At 38.5% G+C, this 16124-nt stretch overlaps 1 non-coding gene across 1 annotated transcript; it reads left to right on the top strand.

Moving 5' to 3' along the window:
* The first annotated feature begins 15643 nt into the window (after nt 1–15643).
* Nucleotides 15644–15750, top strand: LOC127115979 (small nucleolar RNA R71). The gene has a single exon (XR_007800973.1). It is a non-coding gene; the product is annotated as a small nucleolar RNA R71 (small nucleolar RNA).
* Nucleotides 15751–16124: the final 374 nt, after the last annotated feature.

Here is a 16124-nt window from a genome sequence, read left to right on the forward strand (position 1 = left end):
GCCGGTAATGAATAATATATCTCATGCGCTCTTTAGTTGGAATCCTTTGTTGATTTTCCCCAACTGAGCAAGATTAGTATTCTTTGTAGAATCGAATATCCATCCTTTAACCAGTTTGTGTTTTGGATGATGAGTGTCTTGGAAGTGAAAACCAATTCACGTTTTCGGTAGATCACCTATTATATGCCCAGTAACCGGTATCTCTGGTGTTTCTTACCATGCGAGTTTATTATCTACGTTCTGACGGTAATAGATAATATATCTCATGCGAGTATTATTATCCACGGTCTGCCGGTAATGGATATTATATCTCATGCACTCTTTGGGTTTGTGTCCCCATTTGAGTAAGATTCGTTTTCCCGTTGTGGAATTGAATGTCCATCCTTTAACCAGTTTGTGTTTTGGATGATGAGTGTTTTGGAAGTGAAAACCAATTCACGTCTTCGGATTTTATCCTATAAACAACCCAGTAACCGGTTCAGGATAATTTTCCTTTCGAGTATATTATTCACGGTCTGCCGGTAATGAATAATATGTCTCATCTGAGTATTCTATCCACGGTCTGCCGGTAATGGATATTATATCTCGTGCGCTCTTGAGTCAATCTTTTGATTGTTTTCCCCTCAGAGTAAGATTCATTTTCCTTGTGGAATTGAATGTCCATCCTATAAACAAGTTTGCTTTTCTAGCTCTCTTCAGGATGATGAGTGTTTTGGAAGTGAAATCCAACTCACGCTTTGGTCGGTCACCTATTATATACCCAGTAACCGGTATCCTTGGTGTTCCCTCCTTTCTGCTCCCTATTTTGACCTCGGTCCCCCTGTGGAGTCAGATTTTCCTGAGTTTGTTACCCGTATGCCTGGTAACATCTCATTTCTTTGTTACTTCCCCAATGGAGTTTTCTTTTGCTTCTCCTCAGGAGTCAGCTTATGTCTCTCCAATGGATTTACTTTCCTTTGGAATTCTTTCCCCCAGTGTGAGTTCTTCACTCCCCAGTGAGTTCTCCAGTCTGTTTTTCTGTTTTCCTTAATCAGAGTCGTGTTTTGATCACGTTATGTCAGTTTTGTTTTTCCCCAGTTTAGAGTCGTGTCTTGTTCACACATTTCTTTTTCTTTTATTATCCCCATAGAGTCTTATTAGAGTCTCTGTTCCTGGTGAGCGTATTACTCCGATGGATCGTCTTTTCTTCTGTGTGAATTATATTCCCCACAGAATTTGTGTCTTTTGCACGCATACATCTGCATCATGAGGTCTCTTAGGGACCAAAATTTGTCTCATTACTGTTATTTAAGTCCATTCTACCGCGTCGATATGAAGATTTCTAAACTTCACTTCTCCGGCTAGAATGACCTTAAATAGGGGCATCTGTAAGACCCCAATTTTGGGCCCTAAGATCCCTCATGGCCCATATCATTCATATCATAACCTCAAGGATCATTGCATGCCTTTGTCCCCTCCTAGTGGATAGATTGCCTTGTAGGTTTGTTTCTTGATCACCAAGCATACTTTGCATTTGTATATCTTTGCTTTCATATGTTTATCATTCAAAAAGTACAAAAATATTGTCTGTTTAACCTTGTTGATTGCAGATGAAGCAATTAGGTCAAAGTCAGTCATTGATCAGTCAAAGCAATGGATGGTGGCCATTCTTGCAGAATTTGGGCACCATGATCAATAATCAAGAGCTCATATAACTTGGGACATCATTTGAAATCAAGTTCTCAAGGAATTAGGGTTTGGAATTCATCAGAAATGCTCCAGTCATCCAAAACCCTAGAAAAGTCAACAGACAGTCAAACTTGGTCAACAGTTGATTTAATCAGTGATTTGATGGATAGAATTGATCTGAAGGAGCTCATTCATGCTTGTATAAGCCTCATATATCATGTCAAACCTCATCATGGAAGAAAATCAAGCAAATCAGAAATTTTCCAGAAATAGCAAGTGGACCTGTAATTTCAACTGCCAAAAATGGAAACTTCTTGATCTTAAACTTACATCATGATAAAAGCTTCAAATGAATTTTTGCCCAACATGAAAGTTGAAGATCTTGTTCTCCCATTTTCAAAAAGTCCAAAAACTCTCAAATCCCATGTGTGGTTGTCAAGATATGATCAAATCATTTTCACCAATTTTTGAACTTCAACAAGCCATATCTCTCAAACCATAAGGCCAAATTTGGTGGGGTTTTTTCCTACAAATCACATTTTTCATCCTCTTTCCAAAAATATAAATTTCATGACCTAAAACCTTACCATTCAAAATGGCATTTTTGGACCTTTTCATTTAAATTCAAAGTTTGACTCAAAGTTGACTTTTTGATCCTTTGACTTTTTCTCATTTTTGCCAATTGGGAAATGTTTTAAATCACATTTGAAACTTGTTCCAAGCCTTAAACCATGTTCATTTCACTATTTCACTACCATTTTGGACAAAAATTCAAAGTTGGCAAAATTGTGCATTTGGCTTTATAAGAGTACAAGCAAGGACAGCATTCAAAAGCAGACCAAAAGCAGCAATTATGTTGGTCCTTCTGCAACATTTCACAGCCCACTCGACCACAAACATACCTCCATTTCCATTTATGCACCAACTTGGCATTTTTGCAAATTGGTTTCAAAGAGCAAAATCAAGTACAGCAGTACATGTACAACAACAAACAGCAAAACTTGGTCTGTTTCCAGCCTTGTCAAAGCCCATAATCGACCAGCATTGCACCTCCCTTGTTCACGTGTTTCCAACTTAGCAAATGTGCAAATCATCCATTTTGAACTAAACTAGCTTACCACTTGATTAACAAATGCTAACAGACCATATATAAAGTATTCTTTCTGTCATCTAACCCTAACCACAGCAACCACATACAGAAAAATACTCCTACTCTCTCATCTTGCATTTTGCTCGACTGAGATTTTCCACCCAAAACCATCAAAGCACACAAGTAACCCTTGGTTATTTCTTCACTTGGATAACATATTTAGCTCACCTTCACCATCAAATCACTGCTGTAAAGTCTTCATCATCTTCTGTTTTCCAAAGACCTCTCCCATGGCAGCTTGAAGCTAGAATCGATTCAAGCAAGGTTGAGCACAATTCCTTCTGGGATACATCATTTGGGACCATCATCTTCATCTGTTCGAGCTTCAAACCTTCAAATAATCACTGCTCTACACTTTTCTTCAAATCCAAGTAAATTTTCGAAACTCTAATTTCTTAAATCAATGCTATGCCATGTGTAGAGTATGTTCTTGTGGTTACATTAAGCTTGAAATTACTAAAAATGATTAAGTATCATGCTAGTTATGTTGAAATGAAATTTGGAAATGATTTATGTTCTTGCTCGATTTGTGACAACCATCGAGTTCTAGTGGAAATGGTTGGTGGATTCATGTTAGTTAGAGCTTGCTGGTCAGTTGTGTGTATGTGATTTTCATTTCTAAAAAAAATTGTTGTTAAGCTCGATTGAACATGATGATGATACCCTGTAGCTGCAACCTTAAACTATGTCCAGTTTTTTTTTTTCTCATGTTTTTGTTTGGTTTGTTGTTAGTTAATGTTGCATGATGAAGCTCTTGCTATGCTGTTGTGTGGTTTGGTTGAATCATGTTTGTTTGATGTGTTTGAACATGAGCATGTGCCCTGCTAGTATAAACCCTAAGGTCTGCATGAGAATCCAGAAAATTGTGAAGTTCATTGGCCGTTGTTGCTTGTATTTGTATGAGCACATTGTTATTGATGTGCTGTTAGTTATGCTGTAACTGATAATGAATGCTTGCTGCTGTTAAACCTTATCCCTGCCCATGAAAATCCTTTTGAATGGCTGTTTGTTATGTTTGGTTTGTTGTTAGTGGTGTTGCATAAGGATGTTATTTCATGGCCATGCTTGATCATTGTTGCTTCTGTTATGTTTGTTTGTTCATGACTAGTTTTATGATGATGAAATTGATGATACCCTGTAGCTGTTAAGCCATAAATTGTCCAGAAATTTTTCATGCTTGTGTTTGTGTATTGCTGAATAATGTGTTTGTTTGTGTGCTGGTCAAAATTGATTTTTGATGCTGGTGATATGATGAATGCTGTTACATTGAAACCTCATGACCATGCCTAGAAAAACTGTATGTTTTGTGTTATATATTGTTGGTTTGCTTGCTATGAGAACATGATACCAATGCCATGCTGTTGTTTTTTTGATGAACATTGTTGAATGATGGAGCTTGCCCTGCTGTTTTGAGCCTTATGAACATTGTCCTAAAAATCCATTTGATTGTGCTATATGCTGTTGATTGCCTGCTGCTACACATTGCCAAATGCTATGCTATGTGCTGTTGTTTGTTTTGCTTGGTTTGGTCGAATGAACATGATGATGAATGAATTATACTGCTGTCCAAGCTTATGCCCTGTACAGAATTTTTTCTCATGATTTTGTTGGTTTGTTGTTAGTTAATATTGCTTAATGATGACAGTTGTTTCCTTGCCATGTTGAATGCTGTTGTTGTTTGTTGAATGATCATTACCTTTGCCATTTGTCTACCATGTTATTCGAGTTTGGCATGTTGTTAATGAACCATGAGTTTGAATGTTGCTGCTGCTGTTTCCCAAAACCTTCCCTGTCCAGAATTTTCACATAATCTGGTTTGTTTTATTATTAGTCAATGTGGTATGATGATGTTGGTGAACCAAATGTTGAAAACCATGCTGTTAATACCATGCTGTTGTCTGTGTGTTTGGTCGAATGATGGTGATAATGAATGTGTGATTGGCTGCTAAAACCATGTTGCTGTTGTTGCCCAGAATTCGCATGAAGTTTGTGTGGTTGTAGGTTGCTGAATGATATGCTGTTATTTGTTTGCTTGGTCGATTGTGTGATGTTGTTTGAAGCTTGCTCTTATGAGCTGAACATAATGCCTTGCTGATTAAAAAAAAAACCAGAACTTGCATGTTTGTTGTGTTGGGTCGCATATGCTTGGTTATGGTATGATTGTTATGTTGCATGCTGCTGTTAGTTGATTTTGTTTTGTTGGACTGCTTGAAGATAAGTTGCCAAGCCATGCTTAAACCCTAGGGCTTTGTTAAACTCAGAATTTTGAACCATTGGCCAAATCACTGTTTCATTGGCTGAGGACCAATGAAAACATTTCATTCTGCTTGCCCAAAACACACCGTTTTGATTAATGAAGGGATATTTGCAAAAATGCCACCGTTGACTTCGTGTTGACCACTTTGTTCATGCTATCTTGTTCATGTTGCTTCAATTATTTACTCATCTTCAATAATTTATTTCTCTTTCAATTTTCACCCAAAAATTATGAAATTTTTTCCTCATGATCTTGAATGTGTCTAGTTTTTTATGGTGAATTTTATTTAATTTTTCAGTGGCTGGATTTTAAATGATAAATGATTTTTCAACATGTATGCCAAAATGATACATTGTGTCATTCCTTTTGTGAAATACTCATGTTATATCCAATGAGCTTGAAATTATTTGTGGTGAAGCTAGACACATTGACCTTCATTTCCATATAAAGTTTGTGCATTTATCATTTGTGGATTGAGAGTTATGATTTTTTGAAGTTATGTGTTATATTTGGTGGTATATGAATGATATGCATTTTCCCAATTTTTGTTCACATGCTTCCTCTTATCCAATTGACCCCAAATTTTGCATGAATCATCTATCACATGTCTAGTTTGTGTATGAATTTTCTTGGAATTAATCTTGCTGTTTTCCATTTGATTGTGAATTTTCTTCCATGCTTGGTCATTTGTTGACTTTTTGTGCTATGCCTTGCCAAATCTTTTGTGAAATTCTCAAATCTTATTGTATGACCATGAAATTTCATATGTGATAACTAGACATCTCAAGCTTTGCATTGGTGTTAATCTCATTCATTTCTCTTCTGTTTTCAAATTGATATGATTTTTTGAAGTTGACCCATGCTTGTTGACTTTCACCATGCTTACTTGAATTTGGTTTGACTTCATGATTTTACTTGACTGCCTTCCTCTCATCCAAATGCCATGAAATTTGACATGTATACCATGTTAGATGTTAGGATTGAGTGTGATTTATTTCATGATTTTCGAAAATGTTTGAGTTGACTTTTGAATGAAGTCTTTGCTGTTGACTTTTGTATGCTTCTCTTGCCATGCTGTGCATCCTTTTGCATATGAAATGACCTTGATGCATGATTTAATTATGAATCCAATTGAGAATGCTTCTTGAATATTTAGTCTTGGTTTGGGTTGACTTTTCCTTGCTGCCTTGACTTTTTATTTCATCTTTGACCCTAGGCTAGTCCTAGTGGTCTTCTGAGCTTATGTTGAGTTCATCTTTTTCAGGTTAAGCACCAATGCCTTGAGGATCATTCTAATGTGCTTAAGTTTGATTGTTTAATGTACTAACTTTTGTTTTGTAGGTGACTCATGTGCTTGAGTCTTTGTGCCTTGCACAATTGATCCCTCTGTGGTTGACTTTTGTTTATCCATTTGCTTCTGATTTTGACTGTTGAGCTGTTTAATGATTGGTTTGACTTTTTCAGGTACTTTAGTTGCCTAAGGTCTTTGAACTTGATTGCTTGCTTTGCTATTTAGCATTTGCTTTAAGGTATAAATACTTCTTCTTCATGTAGTCTGGAGACCCGGTCTGTTATTTGACCGGGCAAACTGTCTGAAGTCCTCCTTAAGAGGCAATGCCTGTGTTTGTTTATATTTGTCCTAAGCAGGAAAAGTCCTTCAAGTAAGGCAATTGGTGGAAGGTAGGGATAAGCAATCTATCCCCCACTATTCAGTGTGTCCTCTCTTTGCTCCCATTACATGGTTGAAGCATTGAGATAAATACCCAAGATCTAATCGAGTCAATAATGTGGAGAGAGTTCCTACTTTCTGAACTCCCACACTTTCTTATATGCTCTCTCTGATCAGAGATAGAAGCAATGAGGCACACCCCTCATCTCCTTTTCATCTGCTTCACCTGAGCCCCTCAATGGCCAGGTTAAGAGCGACCTTTACCCATTACAGTAGACTTTCAAAGTCAAACCCTCTTGTGTGAGCCCCCCATTTGTTTGGCTATAGAGTGTGCTGTTTGATATTCATTGATTGATTGATTGCTTCATATGCACTTGCTTGCTTATATGCTATGCATTTATCTTCATCATCAATTGCCATTAATGCATGATCATCTCATTTGCTTTTGTGATGCTATCATTGTTGTTTGCCCATTGAGGACAATTGTAAGTCCATTGCTTTGGCAGTTGCTCCTGTGATATGGAAGGATAGAGTGTAAGACCTCATTGGTCACTCATATCTTCTGTTATCTGTTTGTATGTGAGGATACAGTTATAAGTCCCTGTAAGTTGGCATCTGTTATCCTGTGATCATAATTTGATCTGTTTGGTTTGTATGAGAGGTTGCAGTTATAAGTCCCTGTAAGTTGGCATCTGCTTTCCTGTGATCATAGTTTGTTTTATCTGTTTGTATGAGAGGTTGCAATTATAAGCCCCTGTAAGTTGGCATTTGCGTTCCTGTGATCATATTGTTGCTTTTGTTCTTGTATGTGAGGATCCATTGTAAGTCCCTGTAATGTGGCATTGGATTTCCTAGGACCATACTGTGGAGTTAACCTAAGTCCAGATAGATTGGCAGTTGATTTCCATGTTTCATTTTTGTTTTCTTCTGAGGAGATTGGTGTAAGTCCATTGAGCGGCTTCTGATATCCTATTCTGTTTTAGGAGACTGGTGTAAATCCATTTATTGGTATCCGGTATCCGCTTTTTATTTCTTTGCCTGTGGAGATTAGCGTAAGTCCATTGAGTGGCATCTGATATCCCATTTTGTTTTAGGAGATTGGTATAAGACCAGTGATTGGCATCCGGTATCCGCTTTTGCTTGCTTTGTTTGTTTGTTATTATTAATTGCTATTCCAAAGGACACACTTGAATCATCTGCTATATGATTTCAAGAAGTGAACCTTCTAAGAAGTTTTACTATCCATCCTTCATCCATTCATCATCCATTATGTCCTAAACCTTTTCACATTTTTATCTTTTAAAACTTGACATAAGTGTTGTGCAAACATCTTCATGTTTTCTAACTAAAAAACCTGGACTCAAGTCCTTGACCTTTTTCAAACTTCATTTCATAATACTTATTTGAATTGATCTTAATCATACTTTGACTCCATTTTTATAATCATAATCAGTAACTCCACCCATTCACTTGTTTTGGCTTTGTCCATTAATCTTTTCATGCATGAGCTATAGGTTTGATTTATCTTAGTGGTTGATGTTAATCTCACCTTCTGTCTTTAGTGATTGAATTGTAAGTCTTCCTCGCCTATTATAGGGTTAACCCCTCCCTGGCAAGTCGAAGCTGTTCTCACATGGTGGACGTTGTTGTTTGTATAAGGTTGAGTTTTCTCCCGTGGATAACGTAAGACCTAGGGTTTGTGTTTAAAATTGAACCTAACCCACTTTTGGAAATCTTTTAGCCGAACTACGGCGTTCTGATCCTTACCTTTGATGGAAGGTACGTAGGCAACGGGTTCATCCGTTCGAACCCAATAACTAAATAAAAATGTATATTCTTTTCTCATCATCCCAATCATGTTTGCACAATCTTTATGTCATAACAAATAACAATTTAGCATAACAAGTGTGAAAAGGGCTCCCTAGGAGTACCTAGGACGTAGTGGGTGCCTAACACCTTCCCATTGCGTAATTTACCCCTTACCCAGACTCTCTGATCTTTTTATTAGTTTTCTACGTGTAAAACTTCTTAGGCTTTTGTTCGCTTTTTAGCCAATCCTTTGGATAAATAAAAGTGCGGTGGCGACTCGAAAATTTCATGTATCTCTTAGCTTATGATTTAATCGATAGATCATATAGCGACGAATACACCGCTACAGTAACGTTCGTCTCCAACGGCTCCTTAACGTTCACCTAGTCTGAAGGGCGTTACGCTCGTTACAAGTGCATGACGGGCGTCACAGGTACTTAGCGTGACGTCCGTGACAGAATGTGTGACGCTCGTCACACTGTCTGTTTGGCTAATGTTCAGCTAGCGTCCTTCAGGTAAGTTATTATATATTTATTTTTTTTGTTTGTTATGCTACTGATTGATTTATTCTGCAATTTAATTTCTCCTGCATGCTTATTCTACTTTGTATAATAATAAGTCATAGGTAGCAACAGTAGAGAACATAATAGCTATTGCATAATAAAATTAAATAAATAGCTTCAATAAAATGATCATAATGTAATATTGGAAAAAAACAAAAAAATGCGAAAGGGAAACAAATGCGAACATGAATTCAAATAACATTAATGAATAATCTAACTTAAAACTAAATAACTAGGAAAATAATTTCTATCCATCTGCACGATCTCTGGCCGGAGGAGCAAAAGAGTTAACATGGTATAGCAACTCGTGAAACTGATGTGTCATACTGCTCATGTATCCTAGAACTTCGTGTCTCATTTCAGTAAACTCTTCTCTTAGGGCGCCTTGTTCTGACATCAAAGCTTCAATGGCGGTGTTATAATCAGTTCCGGGCATATGATGTCGGAGGTCGGATATTGCTGATTCTTCGGTTTGAACAGGCTGAGGAGGAGGGTCAATATCATAATAGCCAGATGGTGTCTGAGGGTCAGATTCAGCATAAGGGATCTGGTCATCACAAATCTCATAGTCCTGGATGGATTCAGTGGATCTAGCAGGAGAGGGTGTCGCGTTCAGATTGTAGAGCCAGTTACTGTGGTTATGAACATTAGTCCTGGGATTGGGTAAGGTGAATAGGCAAAGAACTTGGTCATTAATTATAAGCTCGAACTCGTCAGACCCTTGGTTTGCTATAAACATGGCATTGAAGAGGAAGGGTATACTCATAGTAGTAATGCCACAGAAGGGGCTTAAGTTAAGCATAGGCTGACGTAATCCAATAGCATTACCAATCATGGTTATCAAACCGCCTACTCTAATAGGTGCTCGCTCATCTTGGATAAGGTGGTCTAAATTTGCTAGCATAAAGGTGACACCGTTTACTGGACGGTTCTGGGAAGCACAGAATATGATGAAGAGTTCATCACGTGAAACTGAAGTACTGTATGGCTTCTGTCCAAATAAGGTGTGGGTCAGGATCCTATGGAAGTAGCGGAAGGCCGGGTTATGTATGTTTCCAGAGAGAAACTCATGTTCCTCGGGATCGTCATTTCCAGTCAAGCTACCCCAAAAGTGTTCGAGTTCTCTATATTCAAAAAGTTCTTCCTGGCTCACTGTGAATGTATCAAGGGAGGTAGGGAAACCCAAAAGGTTGGTAAAGTCTCTAATATTAAATTGGTACTCCATGTTGAACATTCTGAACTGGATAAAACCTCTGCTAATTCCTTTCCCATGGCTGGGTAGATAGATTAGGGAGCTAAGGAATTCTAGTGTTAGTCTCCGGTAGGTGACGAAATGTCGTAGGATAGGAGATGTTTCCCACCCTATCTGATTCAGCAAATACATGACACTTTCTCTTAGTCCAAGGGCAGTCATAGCCCAGTCATCAGCATATAAACTAGGTAGCATCTCTCTCGTGGCTAGTTCTTCAAATTTTAGTTTGTGAGCCATTCCTCTGAATTTGATACCCATACGGTCAATTTGTCCCATCTGGTTAGTGTTAGCTAGAGAAAAGAAAACATGAGTTTTAGTCAGGGTTTGGCCAAATGCCGAAAGAAAAGAAAAGTTTTTAATAAATTAATATAAATTAAGAATGAATACTAAACAGAAATTAAAAGAATGATTAAGGAAAATAGAAAAATAATAATAGAATAAGGAAATAATAAAATATTTGTGGGTTGTCTCCCACTAAGCGCTTTGTTTAATGTCGCAAGCTCGACATAAAAACAATCAATTACAATCTATAATTTCTGGAGGCATTTCGTCTAAGTGTAGGATTTGCGAATCTTCGTTGGTTTCCGCACAGTGATAGTGTTTTAGACGTTGCCCGTTTACGGTGAACGGTTCTGTGGATTTTCCTTTAATTTCTACCGCTCCACTGGGAAAGATGTTAGTGATATGAAAAGGACCTGACCATCTGGATCGTAGTTTTCCCGGAAATAACTTTAGCCTAGAGTTAAATAAAAGGACTGTATCGCCTTGCTTGAAGATTTTCCTTGATATGCGCTTGTCATGCCATTGTTTTGTTCTTTCTTTGTAGATTCTGGCATTTTCATAGGCGTCTCTTCTGAGTTCCTCTAATTCGTTTATGTCAAGGATTCTCTTTTCGCCGGCGGCCTTATAGTTTAGGTTCAGATTTCTAATAGCCCAATAGGCTTTATATTCTAATTCTACCGGGAGGTGGCAGGATTTTCCATAAATGAGCTTAAATGGGGTCGTCCCTATGGGGGTTTTATAAGCAGTTCGATACGCCCATAAAGCTTTTGGTAGTTTTAATGACCAATCTTTCCTTGAGGTGGCGACTGTTTTTTCTAATATTTGTTTAATCTCTCTGTTGGACACTTCCACTTGCCCACTGGTTTGCGGGTGGTAAGGTGTCGCTACTCTATGCCTTACGTCATACTTAAACAGTAGTTTTTCGAGTACCTTGGATATGAAATGTGATCCACCATCACTGACTACTATTCTTGGGATGCCAAATCTCGGAAATATTATATTCTTAAAGAGTCTAGTTACTACTCGGGTGTCATTTGTTGGGGAAGCTATAGCTTCGATCCATTTTGAAACGTAGTCTACTGCCACGAGTATGTATTTGTTACCGAAAGAGGATGGAAAAGGTCCCATGAAGTCTATTCCCCACACGTCGAAAATCTCTACTTCCAAAATACCTTTTTGTGGCATCTCGTCACGTCTAGATATGTTTCCTGTGCGTTGACATCTGTCACATTCCTTAATAGCCGCATGTACGTCCTTCCATATACTTGGCCAATAAAAACCGGATTGTAGGATTTTAGAGCAGGTCTTGGATGTACTTGCGTGTCCACCATAAGGAGCGGAGTGGCAGTGTTGGATTATATTTTCTACCTCTTCTTCGGGTATACATCGACGGAAAATACCATCGGGGCCTCTTTTGAAAAGTAAGGGATCATCCCAGTAATAGTGTTTTATGTCATAGAAGAATCGTTTCTTCTGCTGGTAGGATAAAGTAGGTGGAACTATTCCGGCAGCTAAATAGTTGACGAGATCAGCGTACCATGGCGTAACAGATATAGCTAAGGTGGTTTCTACTCGCTTGTCAGAGTTATTCTCTTCCAAAGTAGCTATAAGTTTATCGTACGAGAAATCATCATTAATTGATGTTCTTTCCGGTTCAAGGTTCTCAAGTCTAGAGAGGTGGTCTGCTACTACGTTTTTAGTTCCTTTCTTGTCTTTGATTTCCAAATCGAACTCTTGTAGCAACAAGATCCATCTTAGGAGTCTAGGTTTAGCATCCTTTTTTGTTAAGAGGTATTTGATAGTAGCGTGGTCAGTGTAAACTATTATTTTGGCTCCGACTAAGTAAGAACGAAATTTATCTAGCGCAAACACAACTGCTAGGAGTTCTTTCTCGGTTGTGGCGTAATTCATCTGTGCTTCATCTAGAGTTCTACTTGCGTAATATATGACATGAAGCTTTTTATCCTTTCGTTGTCCTAAAACAGCACCTACAGCGTAATCGCTGGCATCGCACATTATTTCGAATGGTTCATTCCAGTCGGGTGTCTGCATTATGGGTGCGGAGATCAATGCTTGCTTAAGCGTTTGAAATGCTTCTAAACAGTTATTGTCGAATATGAATTCAGCATATTTCATCAATAGTCCGGTTAAAGGTTTAGTTATTTTAGAGAAGTCTTTGATGAATCGTCGGTAAAAACCGGCGTGTCCTAAGAAGCTTCGTACTTCTCTCACGGTTTTAGGGGGTTGAAGGTTTTCGATTACCTCTATTTTGGCTTTGTCTACTTCAATTCCTCTATTTTATATAATGTGTCCTAAAACAATTCCTTCTTGTACCATAAAGTGGCATTTCTCCCAGTTAAGTATTAAGTTTACTTTTACACATCGCTCAAGAACTCTTTCTAGGTTCTCAAGGCATTCTTCAAAACTTTGTCCGCATACGGAAAAGTCATCCATAAATACTTCCATGATGTTTTCGAGAAAATCGGCGAAAATTGCCATCATGCATCTTTGAAAAGTTGCAAGAGCATTACACAAGCCAAACGGCATTCGTCTATAAGCGAAGGTACCAAAAGGGCACGTGAATGTTGTCTTTTCTTGGTTGTCAGGGTGAATTGGTATTTGAAAGAAGTCTGAATAACCGTCTAGATAACAGAAATGTGAATGTTTTGCCAATCGCTCTAGCATCTGGTCAATGAATGGTAAAGGGAAGTGATCTTTTCGGGTTGCTTTGTTTAGTTTCCTATAGTCAATGCACATTCTCCATCCCGATTCGATTCGTTTGGTTATAGTTTCTCCTTTTTCATTTTCAATGACTGTTATACCACCTTTCTTTGGTACTACGTGTACAGGACTAACCCATTTGCTATCAGATATAGGATATATAATACCTGCCTCTAATAACTTGGTTATTTCCTTCTTCACTACCTCACTCAGGATCGGATTTAGTCTCCTCTGGTGTTCTCTAGAAGTTTTACAGTCTTCTTCTAGCATGATGCGGTGCATACAAATAGAAGGACTTATTCCTTTAAGATCGGTGATGTTGTAACCTAGTGCGGTTGGATATTTTCTTAAGATATGCAGGAGTTTTTCTGTTTCGAGTCTTCCTAGGTCAGCATTAACTATCACAGGTCGTTCAAGTTCTAAGTCTAGGAATTCATATCTCAGATTCTTGGGAAGTGTTTTCAGATCTAGGGTTGGTTTCTTAAGGCATTGCGTAGGGTCCGGTGTTATTGCTAAACATTGGTTAAGTTTGTCTTCTACAGGACAGTCGGATGATTTGTCCTTTTCTAACTCTGTTTCTTTTATGCATTCATCGATGATATCCATAAAGTAACATGTATCTTCTATTGCAGGTGCTTTCAAAAATTGAGAAAGAATGAACTCAATTTTCTCTTCTCCTACTTCGAAGGTGAGTCGTCCTCGTTTTACGTCTATGATTGCACCGGCAGTTGCTAAGAACGGTCTTCCCAGTATAATGGGTGTAATATCATCTTCTCTAATGTCCATAATTGTAAAATCAGTTGGGATGTAGAATTGACCTATGCGTACGGGAACGTTTTCAAGAATTCCTACAGGGTATCTAACAGAACGATCTGCTAGTTGCACAGACATTTTGGTTGGTCTTAATTCTCCCATTTCCAGTCTCTTGCATATGGATAAAGGCATAACACTAATTCCGGCTCCTAAATCGCATAAGGCTTTGTCGATGACAAATTTTCCTATGTGACAGGGTATAGAGAAACTACCCGGATCCTTGAGTTTAGGAGGCATGTTCTGGATTATAGCGCTACATTCGGCAGGGAGTGTAACGGTTTCGTTATCTTCAAGTTTCCTTTTATTAGAAAGAATTTCTTTTAAGAACTTGGCGTATGAGGGCATTTGCGTAATAGCTTCTGTAAACGGGATTGTAACGTTTAATTGTTTAAGGAGGTCAACAAATTTTTTAAATTGGCCCGCATCTTTGGTTTTAACAAGCCTTTGAGGGTAAGGGACAGGTGGTTTATAAGGTGGTGGAGGTACATAAGGTTCCTTCTTTTCTATGGTTTCCTTATTACTCTCTTCCTTTTCCTTAGGTCTATTTTCTTCCTCAGTTGACTTTTTAGGGTTTTGGTTTCCTATCCTTGGATCAGATGGTCCTTCCACTTCCGTTCCACTTCTTAATATGATTGCATGAGCGTGGCTTCTCGGGTTAGGTTGGGGCTGTCCAGGAAATGTACCAGTTGGGGCAGCAGTAGGCGCTTGTTGTTGAGCTACTTGTGATATTTGTGTTTCCAGCATTTTGTTATGGGTAGCCAAGGCATCTACTTTACTTGCTAGTTGTTTAATTTGCTCACCAGTGTGTACATTCTGGTTTAAGAAATCTTTATTGGTTTGTTGTTGAGAAGCTATAAAGTTTTCCATCATGATCTCCAAGTTGGATTTCCTAGGGGCGTTATTGTTATGTGTAGATGGCTTCGGCTTCTGATATCCCGGAGGTATAGCTGGGGCTTGATTTGGAGACTGTCCAGGTGCGTACAAAGCATTATTACTCTTATATGAAAATTTTGGATGGTTCTTCCAATTTGAGTTATAGGTATTCGAGTAGGGGCTTCCTTGAGCATAGTTTACTTGTTCTGCTTGGATTCCTGTTAAGAGTTGACAATCTGTAGGAGTGTGACCTTGGATTCCACAGACTTCGCAATTCTGAGTTATAGCAACCACGGCGGTTGGAGGTGATACATTTAAACTTTCAATTTTCTGGACCAGAGCATCCACTTTTGCATTAACATGATCAAGGTTACTTATCTCGTACATGCCGGTTTTCGTTTGAGGTTTTTCCACCATTGTTCGTTCGGTTCCCCACTGATAGTGGTTTTGGGCCATGCTTTCGATAAGCTGGTAAGCATCAGCATAAGGTTTGTTCATTAGTGCACCACCTGCAGCGGCGTCTATTGTTAACCTTGTGTTGTACAAGAGACCATTATAGAATGTGTGAATTACTAACCAGTCTTCTAAACCATGGTGTGGACAAAGTCTCATCATGTCTTTGTATCTTTCCCATGCTTCGAAAAGAGACTCGTTATCTTTCTGTTTAAATCCATTTATCTAGGCTCTTAACATAGCTGTTTTGCTTGGCGGAAAATATCGGGCAAGAAAAACTTTCTTCAACTCGTTCCATGTGGTGACAGAGTTGGAAGGGAGAGACTGAAGCCATCTTCTAGCGCTATCTCTTAATGAGAAAGGAAAAAGACGAAGTCGAATTGCCTCTGAAGTGACACCATTAGCTTTAACAGTATCAGCGTATTGGACAAATACGGATAAATGAAGGTTTGGATCCTCGGTAGGATTTCCAGAGAATTGGTTCTGTTGCACTGCCTGCAACAATGAAGGTTTGAGTTCGAAGTTGTTTGCTTCGATTGCGGGCGGAGCAATACTTGAATGCGGCTCATCTTGTGATGGAGCGGCGTAATCTCTAAGAGCACGAGCTGGTTCTG

The sequence above is a fragment of the Lathyrus oleraceus genome, chromosome 1 (assembly GCF_024323335.1).
Source record: "Lathyrus oleraceus cultivar Zhongwan6 chromosome 1, CAAS_Psat_ZW6_1.0, whole genome shotgun sequence".
Classification (NCBI taxonomy): domain Eukaryota; kingdom Viridiplantae; phylum Streptophyta; class Magnoliopsida; order Fabales; family Fabaceae; genus Lathyrus; species Lathyrus oleraceus.